Source organism: Scyliorhinus torazame, chromosome 28 (assembly GCF_047496885.1).
Source record: "Scyliorhinus torazame isolate Kashiwa2021f chromosome 28, sScyTor2.1, whole genome shotgun sequence".
NCBI classification, from domain to species: Eukaryota; Metazoa; Chordata; class Chondrichthyes; order Carcharhiniformes; family Scyliorhinidae; genus Scyliorhinus; species Scyliorhinus torazame.
This window is the reverse complement of record NC_092734.1, coordinates 23,239,207-23,249,104: the sequence shown is the minus strand read 5'-3', so window position 1 is coordinate 23,249,104 and position 9,898 is coordinate 23,239,207.

The following is a 9,898-nucleotide window of genomic DNA, read 5'->3' as shown; positions in this document are numbered from 1 at the left end:
GGTCAGTTTCCAATTTCCTTTCTTATGGGCAGTGAATTCCAGGCAATTGCCGCTCGCTGTGTAAAAACAAAATGCTCACATTTTCCTTGCATCTCTTGCTTAAAATCTTAAAACTGTGGTCCCTAGTCCTTGTACAATCAGTTAATAGGAAGTTTTCCTTGTCCATCTTATCTAAGCCTGGATTAATCTTGTATCCCTCGATCAAAACTCCTCTCAATTTCCGAAAGAGAACTCAGCCTTCCCAACCTAACCTTGTAACTAAAATCCCCCATCCTTGGGACTGCCTGGTAAAACGCCTCTGCATCCTCTCAAGGGCCTTCACATCTTTCCTACAGTGTGATAACCACAACTGAACACAATACTCTACTGGGGCCCCACCAGAGCCTATATAATTTCAACATAGCTTCTGTACTTTTGTACTCAATGCCCATCTTTCTGAAGCCCATGATCACACATGCTTTAACTATTCTCTCAATAAGTCCTGTCACCTGCAAAGGTCGATGCACATGCGTCCTCCATTAAGTCTATATTGCCTCTCCCTATCCCGTCTGCCAAAATGCATCACCACACACGTGCCTATATTGAATTGCATCTGCCACTTGACTGCCCATTCTGCTAGTGTCCTGTTGCAATTCGTATCATCCTCATCATTTGCCAGTCCAAGTTTTGTATTTTGACAAATTTTAACATTTTACTCTGCTTCTAAGATAGAAGCCATTTATACATAGCAATAAAAAAGCATTGGTCCATCACTGACCCTTGAGGAACACCACTGTCTGTTAGACGTTTTAGTTGCTGTGATATGAAGAGTCTAAAGTTCTGTTCCTTTTTCACCAACACACATTTATTTCATTCCAACAGACTCTGCACAAAACTCTAACTACACATCCCCTGACAGAGGCCACCTGAAGCCCCTTTACATATCAGTCTCAATTAATGGATACTGAACATAAATGAGACAACTAATTGCAATGTCTCTTAACCCATTACTTAACAGTCTCCCCTTCCTTGGAGAAAAAAAACAATTAGGTGAAAACAAAATTTCAAGAAACTCAAAACACACACATGATTTCCCCCACTTTTATTTGTTCAGTTTTCTTTTGTTTGGATGAGAAAGAAAAAAAGTCACAGAAACAAGCGCCCTTCATTAACAATATCCAAAAGTTTCTATGAACCCGCCCCTCTTTTCGTAAAACAGTCTGACAGTTGATAGCTACTGTCGACCCATTTAATTTTTGTTATTTCCCCTCTGTCCAACATCTGCTTCAAACTTGCGATGTCTATCCGTAACCTCTTTTCATTGACACTTTTTGTGGAGTGCACATTTTCCCACAGGGATTTATTGTCAATGTGACAGTCAATAGGTATGTTACCCAAAGCCCCTACTCCCAAAATGTCTGTCAGTATCTGACTTATATAAAAGACCATATCCACCGCCTCTACAAGGCTTAACATCTCAGCAGCCAAAGTGTTTTTTACCACTCCTTATTTTCTTTGTTTCCCACACAAGCGGGCAACATTTACCATTGTTCTCCAAAAGGAAAATTATAAAACCTCCTGCGCTTGAAACCCCATCACATAAATTTGCGTAGAACGTATCACTATAAACTATGAGTTTTAAGTGCCTAAGGTCACCTAAAACCGGGAACTTCAAAACACACTCCTGCATTTTTAGTTTGGCCAACGCTTTATTTGCTCTTATTATGTCTTCCGCTTTGGGATCATTCATTTTTGTACTCTGCTCTAAGACATCAAAACTCACGTCCGGTCTAGTCTGTCTACCTAACCAGTTCAGTTGCCCAATTAAACTTCGCAGTTGCTCTTTTTCTATCAGGTCTATGCTTTCCAAATAAGATTGCTGACGTAAAGTTGCCCCTAACTTAATCTGTCCAATTTCCAATCCAATATATTTAAATGCACCGGAAGTCTGACTTCCAACCCTGAATTCTTTCCTCAAATCAGAGATTACAATAGCTTCAAAATCACTAGTCCCACCCCACAAAAAATCATCGACATGCATCATAAAGATGCCAGAAAGATTTCCTTCATAGTGCCAGTAAAACATTGCAGGATCTGCTTTCAACTGGCAACAGTCTAACTTTAACAAAACTGACCTTACTGAAAAATACCAGACTCTAGATGCATCATTTAATCCATATACACATTTGGTCAACTTCCAGAGTACCCCTTCTGTGTTAGCTGCTTCTTTAGGAGGACGGAGAAAAATGTCTCTCTGGAGCTGAAGCCCCTGCAAAAAGGCAGCTTTTATATCTATAGATTTGCATTCCCATGCCTTTGTGGCTAATAGAGCCAAGAAGATCTTTAAAATAACCTTTCCTGCTGTAGGTGAATCTACCCTTAAATCCTGATCTTCTAAGCTTTCTTCAAATCCCCTTGCCACAAGCCTGGCCTTTGCCTTATAAGTTCCATCTGGAAGAACCTTTTCCGTGCAAATCCATCTGTGGGATAGAGCTCTTTGTCCCCTATCCGGTACTTCCGTGTATACCCCAACCATGCAATTCTTGCTGTTTAGCATCTTTTTAAAAAAATATATTTTATTGAAAAATTTTTCCAAACAACAATTTTTCCCTCTTACAAAGCAAACGAAACAATAACAAAACAGAAATATTTAACAATACACAGGTAACAAAACCCCATTGTCTATTGACCTAAACTAAACTAAACCCCCCCCCTCCCCCTGGGTTGCTGCTGCTGATCATCTGTCTTCCCTCTAACGTTCCCCTAGGTAGTCGAGAAATGGCTGCCACTGCCTGGTGAACCCTTGAGCCGATCCTCTCAGGGCAAACTTTATCTGCTCCAGTTTAATGAACCCCGCCATATCATTTACCCAGGCCTCCAGTCCGGGGGGTTTCGCCTCCTTCCACATGAGTAGGATCCTGCGCCGGGCTACTAGGGACGCAAAGGTCACAACGTCGGCCTCTTTCGCCTCCTGCACTCCCGGCTCTTCCGCAACTCCAAATAGAGCTAACCCACAGCCTGGTTTTACCCGGGCCTTCACCACCCGCGAAATCACTCCCGTCACTCCCTTCCAATACCCTTCCAGTGCCGGGCACGCCCAAAACATATGTGCGTGGTTTGCCGGGCTCCCGCCACACCTCCCACATTTGTCCTCCACTCCAAAGAACCTGCTCAATCTTGCCCCCGTTATGTGTGCTCTATGTAGCACCTTAAATTGAATCAGGCTAAGCCTGGTGCATGAGGAAGAGGAATTTACCCTGCTTAGGGCATCAGCCCACATACACTCCTCTATCTCCTCCCCTAATTCTTCTTCCCACTTTCCTTTTAGTTCGCCCACCGACTCCTCCCCCTCTTCCCTCATCTCTCTATAAATCTCTGACACCTTGCCCTCTCCGACCCACACCCCTGAAAGCACCCTGTCCTGTATCCCCTGTGTCGGGAGCAACGGAAATTCCCTCACCTGTTGTCTAGTAAACGCCCTCACCTGCATATATCGCAAGAAATTTCCCCGGGGCAACTTATACTTTTCCTCCAATGCTCCCAAGCTCGCAAAAGTCCCATCTATAAATAAATCTCCCACCCTCCTAATTCCCAACTGGTGCCAGCTCTGAAATCCTCCATCCATTCTTCCTGGGACGAACCTATGGTTGTTCCTGATTGGGGACCCCACCAGGGCTCCCCGCACCCCTCTCTGTCGCCTCCACTGTCCCCAGATATTCAGTGTTGCCGTCACCACCGGGTTCGTGGTAAACTTTTTAGGTGAGAACGGTAGCGGCGCCGTCACCAGCGCCTCTAAACTCGTCCCTTTACAGGACTTTCTCTCCAGTCTTTTCCACGCCGCTCCCTCACCCTCCATCATTCAGCTACGTATCATTGCCACATTGGTGGCCCAATAGTAATCACCCAAGTTCGGTAGTGCCAGTCCTCCTCTGTCCCTACTACGCTGAAGGAACCCCCTCCTTACTCTCGGAACTTTCCCTGCCCACACGAAGCTCGTGATGCTCCTGTCTATTTTATTAAAAAAGGTCTTGGTGATTAGTATAGGGAGACATTGAAATACAAATAAGAACCTCGGGAGGACCATCATCTTAATTGCTTGCACCCTGCCCGCCAGCGATAGAGGCTGCATGTCCCACCTCTTGAAGTCCTCCTCCATTTGTTCTACCAGCCGTGTCAGATTAAGTCTATGCAAGGTTCCCCAGCTCCTAGTGATCTGAATCCCCAGGTATCGGAAGTTTCTTTCCACTTTCCTTAGCGGTAAGCCTCCTATCTCTCTACTCTGGTCCCCTGGATGTATCACAAATAATTCACTCTTCCCCATGTTTAGCCTATACCCCGAGAATTCCCCGAACCCCCTCAAAATTCGCATAACCTCTATCATCCCCCCCGCTGGGTCCGACATGTATAACAATAGGTCATCTGCGTATAACGAGACTCGGTGTTCTTCTCCCCCTCTAATCACCCCTCTCCATTTCCTGGAGTCTCTCAACGCCATGGCCAGAGGTTCAATTGCCAACACGAACAACAATGGAGACAGCGGGCATCCCTGTCTTGTTCCCCTGTATAGTCGGAAATACTCCGATCTGTGTCGACCTGTAACTACGCTTGCCGTTGGAGCCCCATAAAGAAGTCTAACCCAGCTAATAAACCCGTTCCCAAACCCAAACCTCCTTAACACTTCCCATAAATACTCCCACTCCACCCTATCAAATGCCTTCTCTGCGTCCATTGCCGCCACTATCTCTGCCTCCCCCTCCACTGGGGGCATCATTATCACCCCTAACAGTCGTCGCACGTTAACATTCAGTTGTCTCCCTTTTACGAACCCTGTCTGGTCTTCGTGCACCACCCCCGGGACACAGTCCTCTATCCTCGATGCCAGTACCTTTGCCAGCAATTTGGCGTCCATGTTCAATAGTGAAATAGGTCTATAGGACCCGCACTGCAACGGATCTTTGTCCCTCTTCAAAATTAGCGATATCGTCGCCTCCGACATTGTCGGGGGTAGAGTCCCCCCTTCCCTGGCCTCATTGAACGTCCTCGCCATCAACAAGTCCACATATTTTCTGTAATATTCCACCGGGAACCCGTCTGGCCCCGGGGCCTTCCCTGCTTGCATGCTTCCCAGTCCCTTAATAACCTCGTCCACCCTCAATCGGCGCCCCCAGGCCTGCCACCTCCTGCTCCTCCACTTTCGGGAACCTCAATTGGCCCAGGAACTGCCGCATCCCCTCCTCTCCCTCTGGGGGTTGAGACCTATACAGTTCCTCATAGAAGGTCTTGAACACCTCATTTATCTTTCCTGCCCTTCGCACCGTGTCTCCCCTTTCGTCTCTAATTCCTCCTATCTCCCTCGCTGCTGCCCTCTTTCGCAATTGATGCGCCAACAGGCGACTAGCCTTTTCCCCATATTCATACCTCCTCCCCTGTGCCTTCCTCCACAGTACCTCCGCCTTTCTGGTGGTCAGAAGGTCAAACTCCGTCTGGAGACGTCTCCTCTCCCTGTACAATTCCTCCTCCGGGGTCTCTGCAAATTCCCTGTCCACCCTTAAAATCTCCCCCAGTAATCTTTCCCTTTCCTTGGCCTCTGTTTTCCTTTTGTGGGCCCCAATAGAGATCAGCTCTCCTCTGACCACCGCTTTTAATGCTTCCCAGACCACTCCCACAGGGACCTCGCCGTCGTCATTGACCTCCAGGTATCTCTCAATACACCCCCGCACTCTTGCACACTGTGATGAACGGTTACTGCCTTATCATCATGTAAGGTCATGTCCCCTTTAAGACCAGGCTTGGAACCCTGGGGACTCCGCCTCTGGCTCCGCCCATCTGGGAGCCATACATAAAGGCCTGCCTCATGGTCTGTATAGCAGTCAGCTCTCGTCCAAATCTGTAGCATAGTTATTAGCCTAATAAAGCCTTCTTTACTGTTTAATCTCTAAGCATCATTATTGAGGGTACCTCAATTTATTCGGCTAAACTAGATTCAGGATGGACGCAGGCCTAAAACCAGAGAAGCTCAATCTGGAAGCACGAACGCCGGAGGCAAAGGAAATTTTTAAATACTGGCTGCGGTGCTTCGAGGCCTACCTGGACTCCGCAGAGACTCCCATCCTGGGGCCACGCAAGCTGCGTCTACTCCACGCCCGGGTTAGTCACAGAATCTCCGCCACGCTCGAAAAGGCGACGATTTATGAGGAAGCGATTGAGTTGCTCCACAAGCGGTTTGTCAAACCCGTCAATGAGGTGCCCGGCATCTGCTCTCTACCTGCCGGCAGCACTCGGGGGTATCGCTCGACGAGTTTGTTGAGAAACTCACCGCGCTGGCCAGGGACTGTGACCATCAGGATGTGACAAGGGAAGTCCATATGAACCTGCACATCAGAGATTCTTTCGTGTCCGGCATTCGCTCGACCTACATCCGGCAGCGACTTCTCGAAAACGGGGCAAAAGACCTCCAGGAGACGGTAACGCTCGCCTCCTCGCTGGCGGTGGCCCGACATAACTTGGGTACGTACCCCGTGGACTCTGCCAGCTCCCCCCGGACTTCCTCAGACTCGCCCGTATTACAGGCCTGCGCCACGCGGCGACCCGCTCACCATGGGGGCACACCTTGCAACTTCTGCGGGCAGGGCCAGCACCCACGCCCACGCTGCCCAGCCCGCTCCGCGATCTGCAGCGACTGCGGGAAGAAAGGGCACTTTGCGAGGGTCTGCCTGGCCAGACCCAGGGGCCAGAAAAACAAAGAACAGCCGGCCCGAAAATCAGGCTCTCAGGCCCGTAGGCCTCGCAATGCTGCTGCGCACCGACCCGACATGTCCTCTTCTGACGCGTCATCAGCCTCGTGCGAATCATGGGAGCGGCCATCTGGTCGGCGGCCATCTTCTTGACCCGACACGTGCGACCAACGGCAGCGGCCATTTTACGACTCCGACTACCCGCGACTGGGTGCGATCACCCTCGATCAAACTCGGCCAAAACACCTGCAGAACTCCATGATGCAGGTCCAGGTCAACGGGCACGACACTGCATGCCTCTTCGACTCTGGGAGCACGGAGAGCTTTATCCACCCTGAAACGGCAAGGCGCTGCTCCCTACGCACCCATCCCACATCCCAAACCATAGCCCTCGCATCTGGGTCCCACTCGGTACAAATCACGGGGTACTGTATTGCGGATCTCTCGATCCAGGGTGCCAAATACACCCGTTTCAAATTTCATATCCTCCCTCACCTCTGTGCCCCCCTGCTGCTCAGACTGGATTTCCAGTGCAGCCACCGAAGCCTGACACTGAAGTTCGGCGGACCCTTGCCCCCCCTCACGGTGTGCTGCCTTGCGACACTGAAAGTCGCACCCCCCCTCGCTATTCGCTAACCTCACTCCCGACTGTAAGCCCGTCGCCACCAGGAGCCGGCGCTACAGTGCCCAAGATATGGCTTTTATCAAGTCAGAGGTCCAGCGGTTACTGGGAGAGGGGGTCATCGAGGCTAGCAACAGCCCTTGGAGAGCGCAAGTGGTGGTAGTCCGGTCCGGGGAGAAGAAACGGATGGTCGTGGATTATAGCCAGACCATAAACCGACTCACGCAGCTTGATGCGTACCCCCTTCCTCGCATCGCGGAAATGGTAAATCGGATCGCCCAATACCGAGTCTTTTCCACGGTCGACCTCAAATCTGCCTACCACCAGCTCCCCATCCGACCAAAAGACCGCCTCTATACTGCCTTCGAAGCAGCCGGCCGGCTCTTCCACTTCCACAGGGTCCCCTTTGGTGTCACAAATGGGGTCTCCGTCTTTCAAAGGGCGATGGACCAAATGGTGGACCAGTACGGTTTGCGGGCTACATACCCGTACTTGGACAATGTCACCATCTGCGGCCATGATCAGCAGGACCATGACGCTAACCTCAAAAAGTTCCTCCAGACCGCCCGAGCCATTAACCTGACCTATAACGAGGGCAAATGCGTTTTCCACACCACCCGGCTGGCCATCCTCGGCTATGTCGTGGAAGACGGGGTCCTAGGTCCCGACCCCGACCGCATGCGCCCCCTTAAGGAACTCCCTCTCCCCCGCAGCCTCAAGGCCCTCAAACGGTGCTTGGAGCTTTTCTCCTATTACGCCCAGTGGGTCCCCAAGTATGCGGACAAAGCCCGCCCACTCCTAAAGACCACCACTTTTCCCCTCTCGGCTGAGGCTCAATTGGCCTTCAACCGCATCAAGGCCGACATCATCAAGGCCGCCATGCACGCGGTGGACGAAACCATCCCTTTCCAGGTAGAGAGCGATGCATCAGACATCGCCCTGGCTGCTACCCTCAATCAAGGAGGCAGACCAGTAGCGTTCTTCTCCCGAACCCTCACCGCCTCCGAGATTCGACACTCTGCAGTCGAAAAGGAGGCACAAGCCATTGTGGAGGCTGTGCGGTGCTGGAGACACTACCTCGCCGGTAGGAGGTTTACCCTCGTCACCGACCAACGGTCGGTCGCCTATATGTTCGATAACACGCAACGGAGCAAAATAAAAAACGATAAAATTTTGAGGTGGAGGATCGAACTCTCCACCTACTCGTACGATATCAAGTATCGTCCAGGGGAGCTCAACGAGCCCCCAGATGCCCTGTCCCGCGGCACATGCGCCAACGCGCAGGAGGACCGCCTGCAAGCTATCCACAATGACCTCTGCCACCCGGGGGTTACCCGGCTCGTCCATTTCATCAAGTCCCGCAACCTACCTTACTCAACCAAGGAGGTCAAGGCCATGGTCAGGGCCTGCCAGGTCTGTGCGGAGTGCAAACCGCACTTCTATCGGCCAGACAAGGTTCGGCTCGTGAAGGCCTCAGGCCCCTTTGAGCGACTGAGCGTGGACTTCAAGGGGCCCCTCCCGTCCACCAACCGTTATGCCTATTTCCTCACCGTGATCGATGAGTTCTCCCGTTTCCCATTCGCCATTCCCTGCACCGACATTACCTCAGCCACGGTGATTAAGGCACTGCACAGCATCTTCACCCTGTTCGGTTTCCCTGCTTATATCCACAGCGACCGGGGTACATCATTCATGAGCGATGAACTGCGTCAGTATCTGCTCAGCAAAGGCATCGCCTCGAGCAGAACGACCAGCTATAACCCACGGGGAAACGGGCAGGTGGAGAGGGAGAACGCGACCGTGTGGGAGGCTGTCCTTCTGGCCCTGCGGTCGAGAAATCTCCCAACCACCCGCTGGCAGGAGGTCCTACCCGATGCCCTACACTCCATTAGGTCACTCCTCTGCACGGCCACAAATGAGACCCCTCATGAGCGATTGTTTCTCTTCCCCAGGAAGTCTACCTCCGGGGTCTCGCTTCCACCTTGGCTGACGGCTCCGGGACCTGTTCTTCTCCGGAGGCACGCGAGGAGCCATAAAACGGACCCCCTAGTTGAAAAGGTCCGACTGCTCCACGCCAACCCCAGTTACGCCTACGTGGAGTACTCCGACGGCAGGCAAGATACGGTTTCCCTCCGGGATCTGGCGCCCGCTGGATCCTCCATCACAGACGCCCCTTCCCGCGCCGCTCCCCTGCAGGACCCGTCGCCCCCTACAACACACCCTCTTCTGGCCCTACCACCCGTTGGTGAGCTCCTACCGTGCGCCCCCCCTTTACACACCCCGCCGGCGCCCTCTCCGCTACCCCCGGCCCTCCCTAGTTCCTCTGCCCCGACCCGGACCGAAGCTCCGACCGCTGTGCTCCCGGATGTGCCCTCAACCAGGACGTCCGTGCCCGCCGCACCACCGCCCGAACTGAGGAGATCGAGGAGGACGATCCGGCCGCTGAGACGGATGGACCTATGATGGCACTTCACCCCCGCCGGACTCCTTTTTAAACAGGGGGTGAATGTGATGAACGGTTACTGCCTTATCATCATGTAAGGTGATGTCCCCTTTAAGACCA